General features: G+C 38.5%; 1 pseudogene; it reads left to right on the top strand.

The window, feature by feature from the left end:
• Positions 1–248: 248 nt before the first annotated feature.
• LOC120138034 lies at positions 249–14,133 on the top strand (annotated as a pseudogene).
• The last annotated feature ends 8,576 nt before the right edge of the window (positions 14,134–22,709 follow it).

Genomic DNA, 22,709 nt, shown 5'->3' with positions numbered 1-22,709 from the left:
ACGGATCCAACGGCACACCTCACTCCTAATCGAGATCTAAATCCAAAAGCCTCTTCAGATCCACAAAATCTTAATACTTCACCTTCGCACCAAATTTAAACTCTCTTTCCTTTGCTGTTCAGCTCAAAGACTTTCCAAAACAACGAGCTCCGCAGTCATTTTGTGAACCGTAAATATTTATATAGATTTTTTTTCGAGATAGATGGTTGATTAGGTCGTGGTGCTGTTAGACGACGGAGATTGATTGAATGATGGATGTAGAAAGATCGTCGCTGTCCAATTGCGTGGTGAATTTTCTACTGGAAGAAAATTACTTGTTAACGGCATTTGAATTACTCCACGAGCTTCTCGACGATGGCCGTGATGCTCAAGCTATTCGTCTCAAGGAATTCTTCTCTGATCCCTCTCATTTTCCTCCTGATCAGATCTCTCGTTACAACTCTCTTCGGGGTACATTTTTTTTTGTTTAGTTATATAAATTTGTTGTATATCAACTTTAGGAATTTAAAGTAAGTAATACAAGATGAATTTGTTAGAAATAAGGTAATTTGTTGTCTTGGCAGTTGGTAAGGGGTAAAGAATTACGGATGTTTATAATGTTGAATTGTTTTTTTTTTCCTTTCTATATTTTAAAATATTTCTTCTCACAGCTTAAATCAACCGTTTTGCGCTTGTGAATGAAGGCATTTTTACGATCTTGCTAGAGAATATATATCTCTACCATTTATGTGAAAGATAGAAGGTTTATGCTGAAGTTTAGTTTGTTAAAATGTTTGATAGTTAATTAGCAGTTTCATTTTGGATTAGTATCGAATATGTGAACCTTATTGATGATTTCAGCTAACCTTTATTTCTTGAAATGCAGTTTTAGACCCTCAGAGTTTGCTAGAAGACAAAGAAGCAATTGAAGAAAAACTAGCGATTAGTGAATATGAATTACGTTTAGCTCAAGAAGACATTGAGAAACTGAAGACTGAGTTACAAAGAAGAGAGGATATCACTCAGGATAAATTGAGTGGTAACGTTTCTTATTTGTCCAATATTCGGTTTCATGCACTTAGAATTCATTTGGTTTATGCTTTAGTTCTTTTTCCTCTTGATTTCTTATTTATATTTTTCTGAAAATGGGAAAAAAATAGCAAAAAATCAATCCAATTGTCCTTTTTTGTTATTGAGAATTTTTGTCACTGAATATTACATTTTTAGTATGCTTTTTATTTGTGACCGTAAGAATCATTAGAGGAAACAAAATGCTCAAGAGTCGCTACCAAAATCAAATATAGGCTCACTATTGATGAGTTACATGCATTAAGGGTAAACAATGAAGGAAATTATTCTTTTTGGCTCTTGGATTCCATGAGGTTGGCCACCTTGCATGACCATGTCCATGCACAGATGAAATGTAGTTTTCTCCTAACCATCCTAGATATTCATACCATTGTTTGGGAATGACACCCCAGTTTGTGCATCAGTTGCTTTTAATTGGCAATTGTTTTGCAATATCTGGTGGGCTTTGTAGGATTTCAGGAGGTAAATTGAGCATTGTAGGATTGTTCTCTTTGTGCATTCTTTTAGCCACCATGCTTCTGGGACGTTTAATTTCCTTTTATGTTGTATGAATATGTAGAATCAAGTGTAATCAGTACTGTAAATCATGCACCGGAAATACATCGGCAAAAGCGAGATGCTCCCTTTTCTGATTTAGGCCCATTGAAAGCAAATGAGCGTAAAGATCTAAATTGTGCAATTAAGGAATATTTGCTGATTGCTGGATATCGACTAACTGCAATGACATTTTATGAAGAGGTATGTGGAACAATTGGTAGCATTTTCTAATTGTTACTGCTTGTTAATTCTGTAAATCTACACCAACTGAGAGTGGAAGGTCTAAACATTTTTTGTGATTGGTTTGGCTGCAAGGCTGGTTCCCCTGCAAATCTCAATAATCTGAAAATCATGGATTTTTTAATTATCATTTGGAACTGCAAAAAAGTAAAAAAAAATACTTGCCCCGCAATATTTTAACTGTAGATTTTCTGAACATGAAGATAGTTTAAAAAATAGAAAACATAACCTATAGTTGATCTGGCTTTTGATTTATAATTTAGAGGCTAAGTAATGTTTTCCTAGTGATGTTTTGACATCCTTTCAATGGTAAAATCAGCATAAAGAGACAAGATATAATGATTTCTAGAGTTTGCAGAACTGAACTTTCATCTTTTATTTGGCTACATCTTATTTTTCTCTTATACAATTAGGTCTGAGGTTCTGAAATATATGAAGAAAGAGTCTAATCTGATGAACGTGCATATCTTATTAGTTCATAAAACTTGTAATAGTTGATATGTCTTTTAACTTCAGGTTACAGATCAGAACCTGGATGTTTGGGAAAACTCACCTGCATCTGTACCTGATGCCGTACGCCATTATTATTACCAGTACATGTCTTCAACTTCAGAAGCTGCTGAGGTAATCTAGATGTTTTATACTATTCACATCGAATAATATTGAATATTTGTACTTTTATATCTATTGTTCTTTATCATTGTTGACTTTGCTTGGTTAAGATTTTTTTTAATAAAAAATGGAGACCTCATTAAAAAACCCCTTCATAACCGCCAAAATACAGAAGTATGTCGACGGAGATTGAAAGGAGGAAAAGAGTACCTCTGAATTTTATTACCAATCCACAAATTAAACAGTACAATAGTTCCTACACAGGTATAAACACCCTTCAACAGAACACAACCTCCTAAAGAACCAGAAAACATAATACAACCTTATCCAATTCCTGATTGAGAAAATAACCTCAGTGACCAAAAATCCCAGATAATATACGATTTTGACCAATTTTTTTTGGATTTGCGAAAATGACCAACAAAATCGCAATGTGATCTCTAATTCGCATTGCGATCTCCAGTATCGCAAAATTCGCGTTGCATTTCGCGTTGCGATAGTCTACAGTTGTCGTTGTGATTTTCCAAATTTGTTGCGATAGTCTACAGTTGTCGTTGCGATTTTTCAAATTCGTTGCGATAGTTTAAAAAAAAGATTTGTTTCTTAAGAATTTTCTCTAAAAAGATAGTATCCGGGCGGACGTGTCGAAGACACGTATTACCACGACCACGACCACGACCACGACCACGACCACGACCACGACCACGACCACGACCACGACCCGACCCGACCCGACCCGAGACGAGACGAGACGGCGGCGGCGGCGGCGGCGGCGCGCGAGAGTCCCCCTTGTTCTCTTTCACTCAACAAGGAAGTGCAAAATCCAAGCCTTAAATACCATTCCCAATAGTATTTCCAATACTATGTGGGATTGAGCATTACCAATCCTATTGTGAAGATTGTTGCTTGAAGAGTTGAATAACGTTCATTGCCACAAGAGTTGCATGATTGGTTCTGGTGGAGGTTCTGTCGGGTTTGTATTCTTATATTTGAAGAAATGATGATAACCTATGCTACTTAAATTAAGCACATGATATCTACGTATATTACTCTTAAGAATGTAAGTTGCTATATATGCAAGCAAAGTCATCAAATTAAAGGACTACTTTTACTTGTTTCAAAACATTGTTAAAAGTAAAAAATTAGAAAAAGTGGGGTAATGCTCAATCCCACATAGTATTGAAAATACTATTGGGAATGATATTTAAGGCTTGGATTTTGCACTTCCTTGTTGAGTGAAAGAGAACAAGGGGGACTCTCGTGCGCCGCTGCCGCCGTCTCGTCTCGTCTCGGGTCGTGGTCGTGGTAATACGTGTCTTCGACACGTCCGCGCGGATATTATCTTTTTAGAGAAAATTCTTAAGAAACAAAATCTTTTTTTTTAACTATCGCAACGAATTTGGAAAATCGCAACGACAACTGTAGACTATCGCAACGCGAAATAGAAAATTGCAACGCGATTTTCAACTATCGCAACGCGAAATGGAAAATCGCGATCGCAACGCGAAATGGAAAATCGCGATCGCAACGCGAAATAGAACACGAATTTGCGATACTGGAGATCGCAATGCGAATTAAAGATCGCATTGCGATTTTGTTGGTCATTTTCGCAAATCCAAAAAAAGTTGGTCAAAATCGTATATTATGTGGGATTTTTGGTCACTGAGGTTATTTTCTCTTCCTGATTTAACTAACTCATCCGTCTCACATTTCACAACTCTATTAGCATGCCTTACAATAACATTCCTATCTACTACAATAGACACAATTTCCTTCACTAACAAATTAAATAAAGCTGAACACGAACCCGAATTCTTAATCCACTCTAAGGCTTTGATGCAATCGATCTCCAAAATAAGCCTTCCCCTTGAGCTCCAAGTCGATTCCATGAAGAACACTAAACCCGCTTTAATTGCCAAAAGCTCGGCCAAAATAGGAGGGTCAAATCCTATGCTTTCAGAAAAGGACCCCAATACATTGTAGTCTTCATCCCTTAGTAAGCCACCTATTCCCCCTTTAATCCAAAGCTTGTCCATTGCCCCATCCACATTCATTTTGAAGAAACCCTTAGGTGGAGGGCACCAAATCAAAGAACCAGAGGGGGATTTCTTAATATTCTTTTGGGTCAGCTGAAGAACGTAAGTAGAGTGTTACGTATTTTTGAGTTGATGTCGGGCCTGCATTTGAATTTGGTGAAAAGCAAAATTGTTGGAATTAATATGGAGGAGAGCGTTACTAAGGAATGGGCAAACGAACTTGGTTGTTCAGTGGGGGAGTTTTCGATTGAGTATTTTGGATTTCCCCTTGGTGCGAAAAAGAATTCAACAATGCTTTGGGAGCCGATTATCCAAAGATTCTACAAAAAATTAGTCAGGTGGAAAGCAACATCTCTGTCTTTAGCTGGGAGAGTGGTTTTAATCAAGTCAGTACTCAATTCCTTACCCATATATTTCCTGTCCATTTTTAGAATACCAGCCCATGTTTTGAAGAAACTTAATTCTATTATGGCCAAGTTTCTTTGGGGAGGTTCAGAAGATAAAAAGAAGATCCATTGGGTGAATTGGTCAACCGTGTGCCAACCTAAACATTTGGGAGGTCTAGGCTTTTTAGATTTAATCTGCTGAATCGAGCAGTCGTTGGGAAATGGTCTTAGAAATTCACGACAGAAAAAGACACTTGGTGGAAAAGATTGGTGTGTAGCAAGTATAATGTAGATCCGAGAGCTATACGGATTGAATTTACAGCATCTCATATAGCATCCTGGATTTGGAAAGGAATATCGAACAATAGCGAGAAGAATGATGAGTTTGGGCAGTGTTTCCAAAATCACATAAAATTTCAAGTTGGCAATGGTGAATCTCTAAGGTTCTGGCATGATACTTGGCTGGGTGGTTATCCTTTAAAGGTGCAATTTCCGAGAATGCTTGTTTTATCAGTCAATAAAGAGGGGACGATTGCTCAATTCAGATGTCGGAATCTATCAAGTTGGTGTTGGAACATTCCTTTGAGAAGGAACCTTGCTGATTGGGAGGTAGAGCAATGGTTAATTCAAATTTCTTTGCTACTGAATCTTCCTTGTGAAAAGGAGAAGAACGATGGTTGCATATGGTCAGGGAATGGGGAAGGTACTTATTCAGTAAGGTCATGTGCTAGGTTAATGTATGAGCGGCAACCTATAAATTCAGTTTGGATGAAGCAAGTGTGGCTCAGGGTGGCACCCCGACAGTGGAAACCTTTGTATGGAAAGTAATCCGTCAGAAGTTGGTTGTGAAATCGGAGCTTGCTAAACGAGGTGTTGATGGCTTGAAAGTTGTTTTGTGCCCTCTTTGTTGACTCGAACCTGAAACTATTTCGCATCTTATGGTATCTTGTAAGTTTGTGTGGGATGTTTGGTGTATTTTTTTGCGTTTTTGGAAAGTTATAGTGGTGTTGCCATGTAATCTTGTTGATGTAGTAGTGGCTTGGATGGACTTAGTTCAAAACTCTCACATTTGGACGTTCATACCAGGTGCGATTATGTGGTCAATGTGGAAGTGTAGGAATGAAATTGTTTTTAAGAAGGGTTCATTTAATTCAATTCAATTGTCATTCCTCATCAATTTTAGATTGGTTGTTGCAAAATTTTCTAGTGGTAATTTATAGTTTGATTGCTTGGTAAGTGACCCATCGTTGGCAGATATTCATTGGAATGCCAAGAAGGTTATATCCTCTTCACCTAGTTGGTCTCCTCCTCCCTTAGGTTTTTTGAAGATAAATGTTGATGGAGCAGTGGAGAAGGAGTGACATAGAGGTGGAATAGGTGGTCTTGTTCATGACTCGAATGGTAAGTTGTTGGGATCCTTATAGGAAAAGGTGGGCCTGCCCCCTTATTTTGGCAGAATTGCTTGCAATTAAAACAGGATTACATTTTTTCTTTGAGAAGGAGTGGGAACATAAAGGGAGGTTGATTTTGGAATCGAACTGTTTGAAGGCTTTGGAGTGGATCAAAAATCCTGGTTCATGCCCAGCTTTGTTCGAATCTTTGGTCAAGGAAATTAGTTTGTAGTGCAGCCTATTGTTCTGCTGTGTATAGGATGTCTAGGTTATTTTGTAAGGAGGGGCAAGTATTGTTAAGTAGGGATAGGTTTTTGTTGTGTTGTTTGCAAATTGTTATGGTCATTTTGTGGATGTGTTCTAGTTTTGTTCGGTTGTAATGTATTTTTGATGTACTTGGTATTTAAGTAATAAAATTTTGAGGCACTCTTTTCCTTCTTACAATGTCTGTTAAGCTATTTTCATAATTTGACGGTTATTAAGGGGTTTTTTAACGAGACCTCCCATTTTATCAAAAAAAATCCTATAACAATCCCCAAAATCATCGTTTGTCAAACAATTCTTTACCACTCCTTTCCAAATCCAAGAAGCTTTGGGAAAAGTCGAACTCTCGACTGAAATAGACCTTGGATCAACATCATTCTTGCAGTAAATCACCCTTTTCCACCACGAATCATATTCAGTTGCAAATCTCCACGACCATTTGTCCAATAACGCTCTATTCAACAAATTCAGATTTGTGACCCTTAACCCTCCCAACTCCTTAGACTTGCAAACTAACGACCAATTGACCCAATGTATCCTTTTCTTATCATCCGAACCTTCCCATAGAAAATTTGCCATAATCGAATTTAGCCTCGATAAAACGCAGGAAGGCAGCCTAAAAATAGACAAAATAGATAGGCAATGGGCATAAAACCGACTTAACCAATACCACTATCCCCGCTAGAGAGAGGGAAGTTGCCTTCTAACCCAAAAGCTTCTTATATAACCTCTGAATTATCGGTTCCCAAAGAGCCACTAAATTCTTTCTCGCTCCAAGAGGTAACCCTAAGTACTCTGACGGAAAAACACCCACGGAACATCCAATTGAGAGCCCACTCATTCAAAACAACAGCTTCAACATTTATACCAAATATTCTACTTTTGGACAGGTTCGGTTGTAATCCCGACATCAATTCAAATAAAGAAAGAACCCAGTAAACATTATGCAATTCCCCATTGGCTGCATTACAAAAAATAATAAGGTCGTCAACAAACTGTAAATGAGAAAGCGTCAAAAAATTATCCAAGTTACCAATCTCAAACCCTCTAAACAACCTAACATTTACCGTTTTAGCTAGCATTAGATTCAACAGCTCTCTCACCAGATTGAATAGCAACGGAGACAATGAACAGCCCTGACGAAGGCCTCTAGCAATCGTAAATTCCTCTGATGGAGACCCATTCACTAAAATTGAGATAGAGGCCAAAGATAAGCAGGTATATATCCAACAACACCACCTTTATCCGAATCCCATTTATTCCATTATTTTCATCAAAATATTCCAATCCACCAAATCGTAAGCTCTTTTGAAGTTAACCTTAAACACAATACCTTTACTACCTTTCTTCCTCCTATAATCAATTCCCTCATTAGCAATAAGCGAACAATCCATAATTTGCCTTCCCGGGATAAAAGCAAACTGAGAAGATCCAATTAAAGAGTAAATACACACCCTTAGCCTTTTCGAAAGCACCTTGGATAAAATTTTATATAGCCTTCTGACCAAACTAATAGGTCTGTAATCCTCCAAACTAACCGAGTTTTCCTTCTTAGGTATGAGGGTTATGAAAGAATGGTTAACCCCCTTTTCCCACTGTGTCCCCTGAAAAAGTCTTTAAAAAAGTTTAAGATTCCATCATTCAGCTGTGGCAAAAACTTCTTAAAAAAACCCATATTAAGGCTATTGGGACCAGGAGCTTTGTTACTGTCCGCAGAGGCAATAGCCTCCCAAATCTCCTCCTCTGTAAACTGACTTTCCAAAAATGAGCTTTGCGCCTCGGACAATTTAGAAAAATTAAAATCCATATGCTCCACTTCAAGCGTATTTATCTGATTGTACGCCTCTTTGAAAAATTCCACTATACTAGATTTTATTCTTCTTGGATCCGAAATCATCTCATCACCAACCTTTAAGGACTTAATATAATTCAGTCTCCCTTTATTCGCCGCACATTAATATAAAAAATGGGGAATTCCTATCGCCCTCCAAATTCCACTTAACTCTGAACTTTTGAAACCAAATCTGCTCATCCTTCCTATACAACTTCCATAGCTCCTTTCTTGCCTTAGGCACCTCTTCAATGGAAATTGTAGAAGATCCCTGCTGAAGAGCCCTTTAAAAAACTTATCATACTTTAAAAAAAACTTGAACTGTCGGCTGTAATTTTCATTAAAGTACTTTAAACTTATCATACTTTGTTATTATTTGGGATTGTTTCACTAGGAAATATGAGAATATCTATGCTTGTAGATACCAATTATAGATAAGAACATATCCTTGATCCAATATCTTTCCGCACAAGCACTTTTTTTAGTTACATTTGGATGTGTTTGACATTGCTTGTCATTGATGTTTCTTCTCGATGTTGTAGTTATATGTTGCTTAAATTAAGTATCCCTAGCATTTAAAATGTTCAGTTATGATTATGATCAATTTTTCAACAATATTTGTTGTTGAACTTCATATAATCTTCCCACTTGCGGTGAATTTATTCTCATCGAAGACAGTAATGCTCTTTTGTTGCAGGAGAAAATTTCTATGATTCGAGAAATTGACTCGTTAAAAAAGGAAAATGAGAGCTTAAATCATGAGAAAGATCGTTTGATGAAATACAAAGAAGTGGCTGAAGGTCAAAAAAATGCATTAACAAAATCCTTGGAAGCCACTCAGAAGGATCTAAAGGACAAGGAAAATCTGGTAATACTGACATAATTGCTTGTAAGCTGGTCCTAATAAATGCTAAAAATGGTAATTACGATACTGACTTTTAAATTTTTCAGACACAAGATATAAAGCACGCATTGGAACAGCGAAGGAAGGAACTAAATGACTGTAGAGCTGAAATCACATCTCTGAAAATGCAAATTGAAGGATCTAGTTTTTTACAAAATCAGGTGGCTGCTAATTTTGACTCTCTATTCAGTCACAGGACTTAGAAAGTTACAAGGAAGAAATAAAAACTTTGAAGATGGAAGTTGAAAGATTAAAGGCAGAGAAAACAAAAATTTCGGATTTAGTTGATTCCAGCTCTGGTCATAAAAAGTCCATACAGACTGAAGAGAAAGTTGTTGAGATGGATGATAATAGAACTCTAATATCTGATTATACTGAACCAACAGAAATTGTAGACAGAAATGCACTGTTAATGCCAATTCAAACATTTGACAGCAATGTACACAAGGCTGAAGAAAATTTGCCAGAACCAGTTATGAATCCTTCTAACAGTACTAATGGTTTCCCAGATGGTAGAATCCCATCTCAACAAGATGAGAAACCACTATCAGAAGATGATGGGTTGCATTTAAATTCTGAAAACCTTGGTGGTGGAGCTGTTCCTGAAACTACGGCAAGTATTTGAGATATTATATCGTTATCCTCAAGGGTGGTAGCAGGGGTTTTTCTGTCTCTGGATTTGGTGGCCAGATTGAGGCTCTAATATCATATATGAGACTCTTCATGTCTGTTTAAAATTTGAGTGGTTTTCCATTTGAATATCATAGTTTATCTTAAAACTTTACTTTCCTCCCACTCCTCGTGCACCACCCTTGTGATTGTTCTCCATGTCTGCTTTATTCTTGTGTTTCCTATTGAAGAAATTCAAGTAAACCTATCATGTCTGATGCCAAGTTTTTTTTATATAAATTAACAGGGTTTAGGAACGATTCAAATCCTTGCAGATTCCTTACCTAAGATTGTACCATATGTTTTGATCAATCATCGGGAGGTCAGTTTCTGATTTTGTTAGGTGTTACTCAGATGCCTATCTTATTTATTTCAATCCCATATTTATTTTACTCATCTTCAGGAGCTTCTTCCACTGATAATGTGTGCTATTGAGAGGCATCCAGATAGCAACACTCGAGATTCATTGACACACACACTCTTCAATTTGATTAAACGTCCAGATGAACAGCAGAGGCGAATTATAATGGATGTATGTTGCTATTCAAAGAATCACATTTTAGTATCCAATAGCTAAGTTTTGTTATGGTACTAAATCCTTTCAGCTCGTTTCAGGCATGTGTTAGCCTCGCTAAAAATGTCGGGGAGATGAGAACAGAAACAGAATTACTCCCCCAGTGCTGGGAACAAGTGAGTTTCTGTACTGCTTTTTTATTGTTTTTTTCTCAGTTATATCTGCCACAGCCTGATATCGGTCTTTTCCTTTTTGATTTCCTAAATTCAGATAAATCACATGAATGAGGAGCGTAGATTGCTGGTTGCTCAATCATGTGGAGAGCTTGCTGAATTTGTCCGACCTGAGATTCGTGATTCTCTTATTTTATCTATTGTGCAACAACTAGTAGAAGATCCTGCAACAGTTGTTCGAGAAGCTGCTGCACACAATATGGCCTTGCTGCTTCCGCTCTTTCCGCATATGGATAAATATTTCAAGGTCAGCTTCATTAAATATGCTTCGAAGCAATCATGGAGAAGAAATTCTGACTTGACAGAATTGGCTGCAGTGTAAGCTCTAGAACAGGTTGATGACCTATGGTCTAGAGAATGGAGCCTTTTGAGTTTTGCCCTTAGCATAATACCGTATCATGACTTGAAAGACAGAGAGTATAATGTATATAGAAAGGTTCTACAATTCCTTATTTGTTTATTGATAGGTTGAAGAGTTGATGTTCCAATTGGCCTGTGATCCATCCGGAGTGGTGGTTGAAACAACACTAAAAGAACTACTTCCTGCAATAATAAATTGGGGTAACAAGTTAGACCATATTTTGAGAGTTCTACTCTCGCATATCTTAGGCTCTGCTCAGGTAACATTTTGCCATTTCAATTCTCATTTATGATTTACCTGCCGATACTAGCACATTTCCAGTTTGCAATGCCTCTACGTTTCAACATTGTTCCTCCTAAATTTTCAGCGTTGCCCACCTCTTTCTGGTGTTGAAGGATCTGTGGAGTCTCACCTTCTAGTTTTAGGCGAACAAGAGCGCTGGAATCTACATGTTTTGTTAAGAATGCTGGCTGTGTTGCTTCCTTTTGTTCATCAGAAAGCAATTGAGACTTGCCCATTTCCCTCTGTTTCGGAGTCTAATGGGACAATATTTTCTAGCTCAGTACTTGAACTATATGCGGGGTAAACACTTGCTCTCTCTTTGTTATTTTTACCAGGCTTGCGTTTCCTAGTATATCTGACTTTTGGATGAGTATATGGATGATATTTTATGGCTTAGTTATGAGCAGATTTGATGTTCATAGATTTTAATATTCTACTAGGGGACATGTTAAATGGCCTGCATTTGAATGGGTGCATGTCGATTGCTTTTCTTGTTTGCTACAACTGGCTTGCTTCTTACCCCAGAAGGAAGATAAATTAAGAAACTGGATTACTAAGGTATTTTGTCAGTAGTGCATTTTTAATGGGAACTTCTGCTTTCCATTGCTTGTTTATTGAAAATAACGTTTTTGTTCTTGTTTCCAATCTATATCACTACATTGCAGTTTTTGTTGGGCGTTTCTGAATGTTTTGGAGATTCTTATTTGACCCACATAATGCTACCTGTATTCATGGTAGCAACTGGGGATGAAGCTGATTTGAAGTTCTTCCCTCCCAATGTTCATTCAAGAATCAAAGGTACTGGATCCATTGAATCTTGTTAACCTTAATCATTACATATTCTTTAATTGTTTCTTGGTTGCAGGTTTGAGACCAAGAACAGCTGTGGCTGAGAGACTTACTATTATAGGCATCTTGCCACTTCTCTTGGCGGGTGTTCTAGGATCTCCTGGTAAGCATCAAGAATTAGCTGACTACTTGAGAAAGCTTCTAGTGGAAGGTGCCACAAAAGAGAGCCGTTCTGCAACACACATGGATATTGTTAATGCTGTTCGCTTCCTTTGGTTTGTAATTGCAACAGCTTTTGTCCAAATTTTTTGGTATTTATTGTTAAGCATCTAAAAAAGAATATTCTTCAATAATGCAGCACTTTCGAAGAACATCATAGCATGATATTTAATATCTTGTGGGAAATGGTTCTAAGCTCTAATATAGATATGAAGATCAGTGCTGCCAATATACTCAATGTCATTGTAAGTTTCTCTTTCCTCTGAAACAACATATCCTGCTATATCTGATAATAAGATATTGACTTTTTACATTTCACAGGTTCCATATATTGATGCAAAAGTTGCATCGACGCATGTTCTCCCTGCCTTGATTACCCTTGGCTCTGACCAAAACCTGAATGTGAAGTACGCAAGCATAGATGCATTTGGAGCGGTGGCGCAGCATTTTAAAAATGATATGGTACAGTTTTCTTTTTACTGATTCATGCTGGTACTGTTCCATTTTATTGTTCTTTCTAACTCATTACGTTGCAGATTGCTGATAAAATACGTGTTCAAATGGATGCTTTTCTCGAAGATGGATCCCTAGAAGCAACTATTTCAGTGGTCCGTTCGCTAGTGGTAGCTGTTCCACATACAACGGAGAGACTGAGGGATTATATCCTTTGACTTTCATGTGGGAACCAATTTTACAAATTTGTTCATTGAACTGTGTATTTTGATTTAGCCACTCGTGGTTGCCACTGTCCATTTATTGTGAGAACTGTGAACCCATTGTCTCCTTAACATGATCTACATCTTTTATCCAAGATTTTCCAACTTACAAGAACACCTGTTTCTTCAATGGATGTGATGCGTCGTCGGCAGAGAGCTAATGCATTTTTGTGAAGCTATTCGTGCTCTGGATGCTACAGGTTTGCTTCACTTAGCTATTCTTGGAGCCTTATTTCTTCCTGTTTCATTTCCATACTGGACAAACATCAAAGCCTTCGTTTAGTGATGCTTTTGCTCGTGTGCCTGTGAACTTCCCTGGTTCACTATTCGACAACATGGAAACATAAAATATTGCTGCTTTTAATTTGTAATAATTTATGTTCCATTTTCTCCGGAATGGTTCATCTTTGTACATTGATATTTGCATGTAAATAATGTCCAATGTAATTTTGGTGCTTATCCTCTTTTTTTTTTTGTCGTTGCAGATCTTTCTGCGAATAGCATCCGCAATTTCCTCCTCCCTACCATACAAAACTTGTTAAAAGACCCTGATGCACTAGATCCAGCACACAAAGAAGCCCTTGAAATAGTATTGAGAGAAAGGTCAGCTGGGACTTTTGAGGCTTTGAGTAAGGTGATGGGAGCTCACCTCGGGATGGCATCATCGGTAACTAACTTTTTCGGTGAAGGTGGCCTGCTAGGCAAGAAAGAGATTACGGAATCACCAACCGAGCCAGTTGAACATCCGAATTCTGCAGCTTCACCATCACCAGAAGTGGCAGAGGATACCAGGTTTATGCGAATCATGAGGGTCACTGACATGCTTAGAGGCAAAGCAAAGAGCCCAGAAGAAACACACCAGAACCAGTGAAAACAGGTGAGACTGTTGTTTCTTAATACCTATATGAGATGAATATATACATGAGTTTTCATGTTCAAATACGAATGCGAGCATATTTTAGTACGTGCTGATAATTGTTTTTCATTCTAATCATCTCTAAACTGCTGCATTCTTTGGATGGTTGGTTTGGTTTGCATTACAATTGCAAACAATGTTCCTTGGGGACTGAACGACGCTTTCCTTGCAATTAAAGGACTTGTTATGTAAAGTTTTTTTTTGGTCTCTATTATTCTCAAGAGGCAAACTATCTCATCCGCTTTTTATGGACTAGAATATTATGATTATCAGTGAATTGGATTTCGAGCTCATGTTCTATCTCAACTTTAGAAGCATATGCTCGTGGAAAACGTCTCTGTGTTCAATGCTAAGAAATTTGTTTGACAAGTGAGCTAATCTTAAAAGTACTGTCATTATTGCTCGACTTGTGTTTGTACTGATACGTGGTTTTGATACGTATTACCTTTGCTTTTATTTTAATATTTTTTTTTCATTTTTCTTTATTTTTTTTAAAAAAGGTCCTTTGGATGCATTTCGTCCAGGGGTGAGTATCTGATCGAGTTGAGTAAAATTATTTTTTAAGTTATTTGAGTTGACAAACAACATTTTATTATTTAAATTTTATTTAATTTTTTTGAGTCGAGTTGTTCGCATTTATATTCAAATTTAGTTGTAGTTGTTTATAATATTGTTGTACAAATTGATTTTAAATTAAATAGCTTCCTCTAATCGTATAAGATATATGTATATTTTTCATTTTCTCTTTTACATGTCTAAGTAAAATTTATAATATTATTTAATAAATTAAATACCATTTCAAATTATAAAATATATTTATAATTGTCGCAACCGTCTTTCGGTTGGGCCCCGGGATTGGGCTTCAACTTGAAATGAGTGGATTGGAGTCGCCACCGATTATTTATTTAAGAATAAATAGGTTAACCGGATACCTTATTTCTTACATGATCTGCATCTTACCAGAAATATGTCGGGCTCGAGAGTCGGTTACGGTCAAGGAAGGATTAGCACCCTTGAACCGCCCTTTCGGTACTACGTAATTTCCAGTTGTCTTTAAGTACGAAAGTCGAAAGTTTAAATGTAAAGGTAAAATTACAATCCAAACTGCTCACCTTTGATTTATGTGAAATCATCCTTAAAAAGGTCATGTAATGTGTTAGATAAAATGGAAATAAATAATGAAGAAAGTACAAAAATGAATGGAATAAAGGAAGTAATATATAATAAAGAAAAGAAATGTATAAAAAAAGGTTGGGAAAAAAGAATATAATAAATGTGTGTAGAATATATATATATATATAATATGTAATAAGTAAAAATAATAAAAATATATACATATAAATATTAGATAGGAAAAAAAATAATAATAAAATAAATATATACATATTAACTAAATAAATAAAAGTAAGGAAAAAAAAGTATAATATAATAAAAGCATATACGTACATACTTATGAAATATAATAGTGATGTATATATATACATATATATTTAAACTAAAATATTGAAAGAAGTGACAATAATAACAAATAATAAAAAATTAAGAATGATAAATGATAAAAATATATGGTTGACTATATATAATAATAAGTGCACTATTTAAATAAAAATAAGAGGGGGGAAAACGTGAAGGGACCAAATTGAACGAAAAATTGAATTGGGGATTGATTTAGAAGAAATTAGGAGTGAAATAAAAACTTAGGAAGAAAGAGGGACTGAAACGGGTATTAACCCTCTTTTGAAAGGATACACGCGGATCCATTGCATGGAGCAGAACAGGCCATGTATTTAAGTTAAAATTATTTTAACAATTCCCATTCTCCCTTTTCAAAAGCCGAGACCCTCCCCCTTTCTAAATTCCCTGGGCCATTCTTCCAAGTGAAGAACACAGGCCCCGTTTTCCAGAAAACACCGCCTCGTGCCGCCTCGTCGTCGCCGTTGAACGGTGACGGCCGCCGTTCATCGGCGGCAAAATTTATATTTTTTTTGTTTTTCGAAAGCTTTTCAAATTTCTTTTTCACCATTCAAATCTGTTTTTCAAAAATCAACCCGGAGGAGCGTAGATCTAAAAATATTTCGAAAAAGGGGCCTTACTTCGTTCATCAACCAAAAACGTTTCTTTTGAGTTTTATTCGAACCACAACAATGAAGGAGATACGCATACAAGGTAAAAAAAACGACAAACAATGTAAGGAAACACTACCTCTTTATTTCCTTTCAAACTGATTACAATAGCTTCGAGTACTTCTATATTTCTCTGGTATTTCCGTAGGACTTTCGTGTGTTTTTTCCTTTTTTTTTTCTACAAATAGATTACATGTCTTATTTATAGCCTAGAATCTAAGTGTTTGACCCCTATTAGAACTCTAACTCCAATGTTTGTTGGCTTGTTATCTTCATGAGATCCTTGCGCCGGAGGAATCGGAGTTGTGGAGGATGTGAAACGGGTGGCCGTGAAACTCGGAAAGGGAGGCGAGGGAGCTTGTGGCACAGAACAGAACACTGCCAGGGTTAGGGTTCCTCACGGCTGTTGAGCTGGGCTTGGTTCACTTGTTGGGTTGCATGTTCAGGCCTGTAAATGTAAAAGAAAAAAAAACGAAATTAATAATATTATATATATATATAATATAAACATTATAAGGACGCAAATCATGTGTTTACAGCTGCCCCTCTTTACTTATTGTCGTGTAACGAAAATAGAGCAAAGATTGAAAGACACATATTTCGTCCATATCGAATATCCTCTGTCGTAGAGTTGAAATCCGATGTTGAAATTGGTTTGTCAATTTAAAACACTAAATGACTCCCTCGTCTTGAGGTTGAGTCAAAACTGGAAAATTCTAAGTACGAAATCCTTCGTCGTGAAGTTGGGTCAATCTGTTTGTGAAATTGGAATCGTACAGGGCCCCTTCGTCGGGAAGTTGAGCCTGAGAATTGGATATCCTTCGCCATGAAATTGAAATCCAAATATTGTTCCGAGTCCAATATCCTCCGCTGTGAAGTTGAAATTGGTTCTGGAACTGGGAAATCGTCGGTTGACAGTCAGCGGCCCCTTCGTCGTGAAGTTGAACTTATACTGTCTTGAGTCCAATATCCTTCGTTGTGAAGTTGAAACTGGCTCTGAAATTGAGAAATGTTTGTTGACAACCAGCGGTCCCTTCGTCGTGAAGTTGAACTTGCGTTGTCTGGAGTCCAATATCCTTCGTTGTGAAGTTGAAACTGGCTCTGAAATTGAGAAATGTTTGTTGACAACCAGCGGTCCCTTCGTCGTGAAGTTGAACTTGCGTTGTCTGGAGTCCAATATCCTTCGTTATGAAGTTGAAATTGGCTCTGAAATTGAGAAACGTTTGTTGACAACCAGCGGTCCCTTCGTCGTGAAGTTGAACTTGCGTTGTCTGGAGTCCAATATCCTTCGTTGTGAAGTTGAAATTGGCTCTGAATTTGAGAAATGTTTGTTGACAACCAGCGGTCCCTTCGTCGTGAAGTTGAACTTGCGTTGTCTGGAGTCCAATATCCTTCGTTGTGAAGTTGAAATTGGCTCTGAATTTGAGAAATGTTTGTTGACAACCAGCGGTCCCTTCGTCGTGAAGTTGAACTTGCGTTGTCTAGAGTCCAATATCCTTCGTTGTGAAGTTGAAATTGGCTCTGGGTAAAACCTGCAAAGATATGCATATATGCGATGAGTGGATGTCAAAAATGTATGGGCAACATATGTTATTCTGGGCTCTGGAGAGAAATCTTGATTTCCGGTGGCCTGTCGTTGTTGACTCTTTGATTTTGAAAGCTTGAAGTTCCGATCTCTGATCTTGAATTCTTCAAATGTCTGAATCTGATGTGCACATTCTGGTTTTTTTTTTTTGTTTTTTTTTTTGAGATGCTCCTCAACCATCTCAAGCATGTGCATGAGCCTTGATCGGATTCTGGGTACCTGTACTTTTCAATGAATCTTTGTACAGTAATATGCGATTATCTTTCATAAAAAATAAATAAACCATTAGGTTTAAATCTAATTCAAGATGCTCGAAAGGAATTGGAGGAAAGATGGTCTTTATTCATAAGGGAGGAGAAGAACAAATAATACATGGCAAACATTCTAGAAGACGAATACACAATGATGTGTAAATGAATGTCTTAGATCTCGATAACGTGGGCACTTCTGAGCTGAAAAGCCGTTTGGTGACTTTGAATGCAGCCTTTTCCAAAGGATCTTTGAAAATGCGACAACGTTTGGGAGGGTGCAACATTTCTCCGATTTGTTGAGTTCGTAGAAGATTCATGTGCCGGGATGTTTCCACCGTTAATATCCAAATCGCCCTTTCCGGGTTTTCAACTTGGACCCATCCTTGGTTGCAAAACGCCCTTTGCGGGTTTTCATCTTGAACCCACCTTATTTTCTCTTCTTTTTTCAATTTAGGGCGCCCTTTCGGGTTTTCACCCTAAACGTTTTTTTTTTTTCAACTTAAGACGCCCTCTCGGGTTTTCATCCTAAGCGAAGTATTTTTTGACAGCGTCCGAGTTAATGGGATGTGGCAGCTCAGGTCCGTCCATTTCAGCCAGGATAAGGGCTCCTCCGGAGAAAGCCTTCTTCACGACATAAGGTCCTTCCCAATTTGGCGTCCATTTTCCTCGGAAATCTTTCTGGACTGGCCAAATTCTTTTTAGCACTAGATCCCCTTCACGGAATATTCTCGGGCGCACCTTTTTGTCATGTGCTCGGATCATTCGTTTCTGATAGATTTGACCATGATGAATGGCTTTCAGTCTTTTTTCATCTATCAGATTAAGCTGATCATATCTGGATTGTGCCCACTCTGCATCATCCAGTTTGACTTCTGACAAGACCCTGAGAGACGGAATCTCGACTTCAATGGGTAGCACTGCTTCCATTCCATAGGCTAGTGAAAATGGAGTTGCCCCAGTTGAAGTTCGTACCGAGGTTCGATAAGCGAACAAAGCAAAAGGCAACTTCTCATGCCAGTCTTTGTAAGTTTCTGTTGTTTTTTCCACTATCTTCTTAATATTTTTGTTTGCTGCTTCTACTGCTCCGTTCATCTTTGGTCTGTAAGCAGTGGAATTGTGATGTTTTATGTTGAACTGTTCGCAAGCAGCACTCATCATCTTGTTGTTCAAGTTTGTTGCGTTATCGGTGATAATCCTTTCAGGTAGACCATACCGACATATAATTTCTTTCTTCAAAAACTTGCAAATAGTGGATTGAGTGACACTGGCGTATGACGCAGCCTCTACCCATTTCGTGAAATAGTCAATTGCTACGAGAATGAAACGGTGACCATTCGAAGCCTTCGGATGGATTTGCCCGATAACGTCCATGCCCCACACAGAGAAAGGCCATGGTGACGTCATTACATAAAGCGGATGGGGTGGAACATTTATCTTGTCTCCATAAATCTGACATTTATGACATCTCCTAGCATAGTTGATGCAGTCGCTTTCCAGCGAGGGCCAAAAATATCCGCATCTCATTATTTGTCTTGACATCAAATGCCCATTTGCATGTGCTCCACAAACTCCATCATGTACTTCTTCCACTATCATTTTTGCCTCTTCAGCATCGACGCACCTTAACAGAACTTGATTATGGCTTTTCTTATATAAAACCTCTCCGTCAAGGACGTATCCCGCTGCCAACCTTCTAAGGGTTCTCTTATCAGTTTCGGTGGCTTTTTCTGGATAACTCCGATGCTTGATATACTGCAGAATGTCGTGGTACCAAGGCTTAGTATCTTTCACTTCTTCAATTTGGTAACAATGAGCTGGATACTCATACGACTGCATGTTAATTGGCATCATTTCAGACTCCCCGCCAGCCTTGAATGTGGCTGCCAAGGTAGCTAAAGCGTCAGCCATTTGATTTTCTTCTCTAGGCATGTAGTGGAAGGTGACTTCGTCGAACTCTTCGAGCAGATCCAACACTAGTTTTCGGTACTCTAACAGCTTTATATCCTTGGTTTCCCACTCTCCTCGGAGCTGATAGATTACTAAGGCTGAGTCTCCATATACCCGTAAAGTCTTTATATTTTGCCCCAGTGCAGCCCGAATTCCCAAGACACAGGCTTCATATTCTGCCATGTTATTGGTACAATCAAAGTTCAGTCTGCTGGTAAATGGGTAGTGACTCCCTTCTGGGGAGACTAGAATTGCCCCGATGCCATGTCCTAGTGCATTTGATGCCCCATCGAAGTGCATTCTCCAGGAACCGTCCGTTGAAATGCTTGCTTCCTCTAAAGATATGGCCATTAAGTCCTCGTCTGGGAAATCAAAGTCCAGCGGCTCATAGCTCTCGTCAGTTCTGCTTGCCAAGAAATCGGATATGGCGCTGCCTTTTACCTCTTTTTGGCTCACGTATTCGATGTCAAATTCAGACAAAAGCATCTGCCATCGGGCTAACCTTCCAGATAGAGCAGGTACACCCATCATGTATTTTAGTGGGTCTAACTTGGAAATCAGCCAAGTGGTGTGATACAACATATATTGTCGAAGTCTTTTTGTAGCCCAAACCAGGGCACAACAAACCTTCTCAATAGGAGGATATCAGACCTCGCAATCGGTGAACTTCTTGCTTAGGTAGTAGATGGCTCTTTCCTTCTTCCCAGACTCGTCGTGTTGACCCAGAACACACCCCATGGAGTTCTCGAATATGGAGAGATACAAAAACAGAGGTTTTCCTGGGATAGGGGACATCAGGACAGGAGTGTGAGACAAATACTCTTTTACTTTCTCAAATGCAATCTGACAGTTTTTATCCCATGCCCCAGGGCTATTCTTTCGGAGGAGACGAAAGATGGGGTCACATTTGTCGGTTAACTGAGAGATGAACCGAGCTATGTAGTTTAGCCTGCCCAGAAAACCTCGGACTTCTTTTTGGGTTCGTGGTGGAGGTAGATTCTGGATAGCCTTAACCTTATCTGGATCGACCTGTATGCCTCTCCTACTGACTATAAAGCCTAGTAGTTTTCCAGATGTTACCCCGAAGGTACACTTGCTAGGGTTTAGTCTCAGTTGGAACTTTCTCAATCTCTGGAAGAGCTTCCTCAGATTCTTGACATGTTCACTCTCGGTCTGTGCCTTGACAATCATGTCGTCGACATAAACCTCGATTTCTTTGTGCATCATGTCGTGGAACAGGGTCACCATAGCTCTCTGATATGTTGCCCCAGCATTCTTTAATCCGAAAGGCATCACTTTGTAACAGAAAGTTCCCCACATTGTGACGAAAGTGGTCTTTTCCATGTCTTCGGGATGCATCTTGATCTGATTGTACCCCGAAAATCCATCCATGAATGAAAAGTAGGCGTTCCCGGTCGTATTGTCCACCAGAGTGTCTATGTGTGGCAGAGGAAAGTTGTCCTTGGGACTGGCCTTATTAAGGTCCCGGTAATCGACACACATGCGTACTTTCTCGTCCTTCTTCGGCACAGGCACTATGTTGGCCACCCATTCAGGGTATTTGGCTACTTGGAGAAAACCGGCATCAAATTGCTTCTTGACTTCCTCCTTGATCTTAAGGAGCATTTCTGGTCGCATTCTTCTCAGTTTTTGCTGCACTGGTTTGAATTCTGGTTTGATTGGCAGTTTGTGAACTACCATATCTGTGTCTAGTCCCGGCATGTCTTGATACGACCAAGCAAACACATCTTCGTACTCCTGAAGTAAGGCTATCAGGTTTTTTCTTGCTTCAGTCGAAAGAGTTGTGCCGATTTTAACCTCTTTTCGATCTTCCTCAGTGCCCAAATTTAAGATTTCGATCGCCTCCTCATGTGGCAATATTTGCTTTTCTTCTTTTTCTATCATTCTCAACAATTCGGTAGGCAGGTTGTATTCTTCTTCATTATCGCATTCTTCAAATTCCCCAAGACAAATGGTTGATTCAAAATCCACCTCCGGATCAGGGTCATTAGTGCCCACATTATCGTTATCTGGGAACCTGAAAGAAGGAAAATGTGCATGTGTGAGAGGATAATATCCCACACGGAACGGTCAATAACTAACTTTGAGAGTAACTGGAAATGAAGTACTGGAATGAAGGAGATAGAGAATGAATTCAAAAATAAAAGAGAAATTTGTTTGCCATGGAAAAGAAAAATGCATCTTTTATTAAACTTAAACAAAATATTTATTCACCCTTACAAAAGATCAACTATTGCCCCGGGTATAGGCAAATAGGGATAGTTCGAATATTACTCTGAAAGATTCTTGTAAACCACAGGTAGTTCTTCCACCGACCAACTGCTAGGCACGAACCCATGTGGCAGAAGGCATATCCCGGATCTATCTCCGTTGTCAACATTTTCTGTGGTCACGGCATTAACGTTCAGATCTTCCAGAGCCGTTTGTAACTCGGACATGGTGGTCTCAAACACATAACCACCTAACTTGAATGTTCTGAAGAGCGGCGGGAATGTCATAGGCTTCCATTGGAGTTCGTTTCCAGTCAATCTGGCTAACCTTCTCTCCCGGTTCTTTTGAATTTCCTTTCTCTTTTCATGATAACCGGGCTGAAAACCGAGCCCAAATTGGTCTAATTTCGGGATAGCAAGGACAGGATTGATCATCCCTTGCAAATATTTCCCAAAACCTTTCCCGGTTCTGGCGCCTCGGCCCAGGGTTTGCTTGATCTCCATCCTTGTGCATTTGGAGAGTCGAGGTCTTGGGATTCTCTTTCCTTCCGCCACGAATGTGGCATTCACAAACTCCAAGGAGCGGAACGAACATTCTACCGCT

Source organism: Hibiscus syriacus, unplaced genomic scaffold, assembly GCF_006381635.1.
Source record: "Hibiscus syriacus cultivar Baekdansim isolate YM2019G1 unplaced genomic scaffold, ASM638163v2 tig00110677_pilon, whole genome shotgun sequence".
NCBI classification, from domain to species: Eukaryota; Viridiplantae; Streptophyta; class Magnoliopsida; order Malvales; family Malvaceae; genus Hibiscus; species Hibiscus syriacus.
Note: the sequence above shows the minus strand (reverse complement) of the source record. Positions and strands in the feature narration are given on the sequence as shown.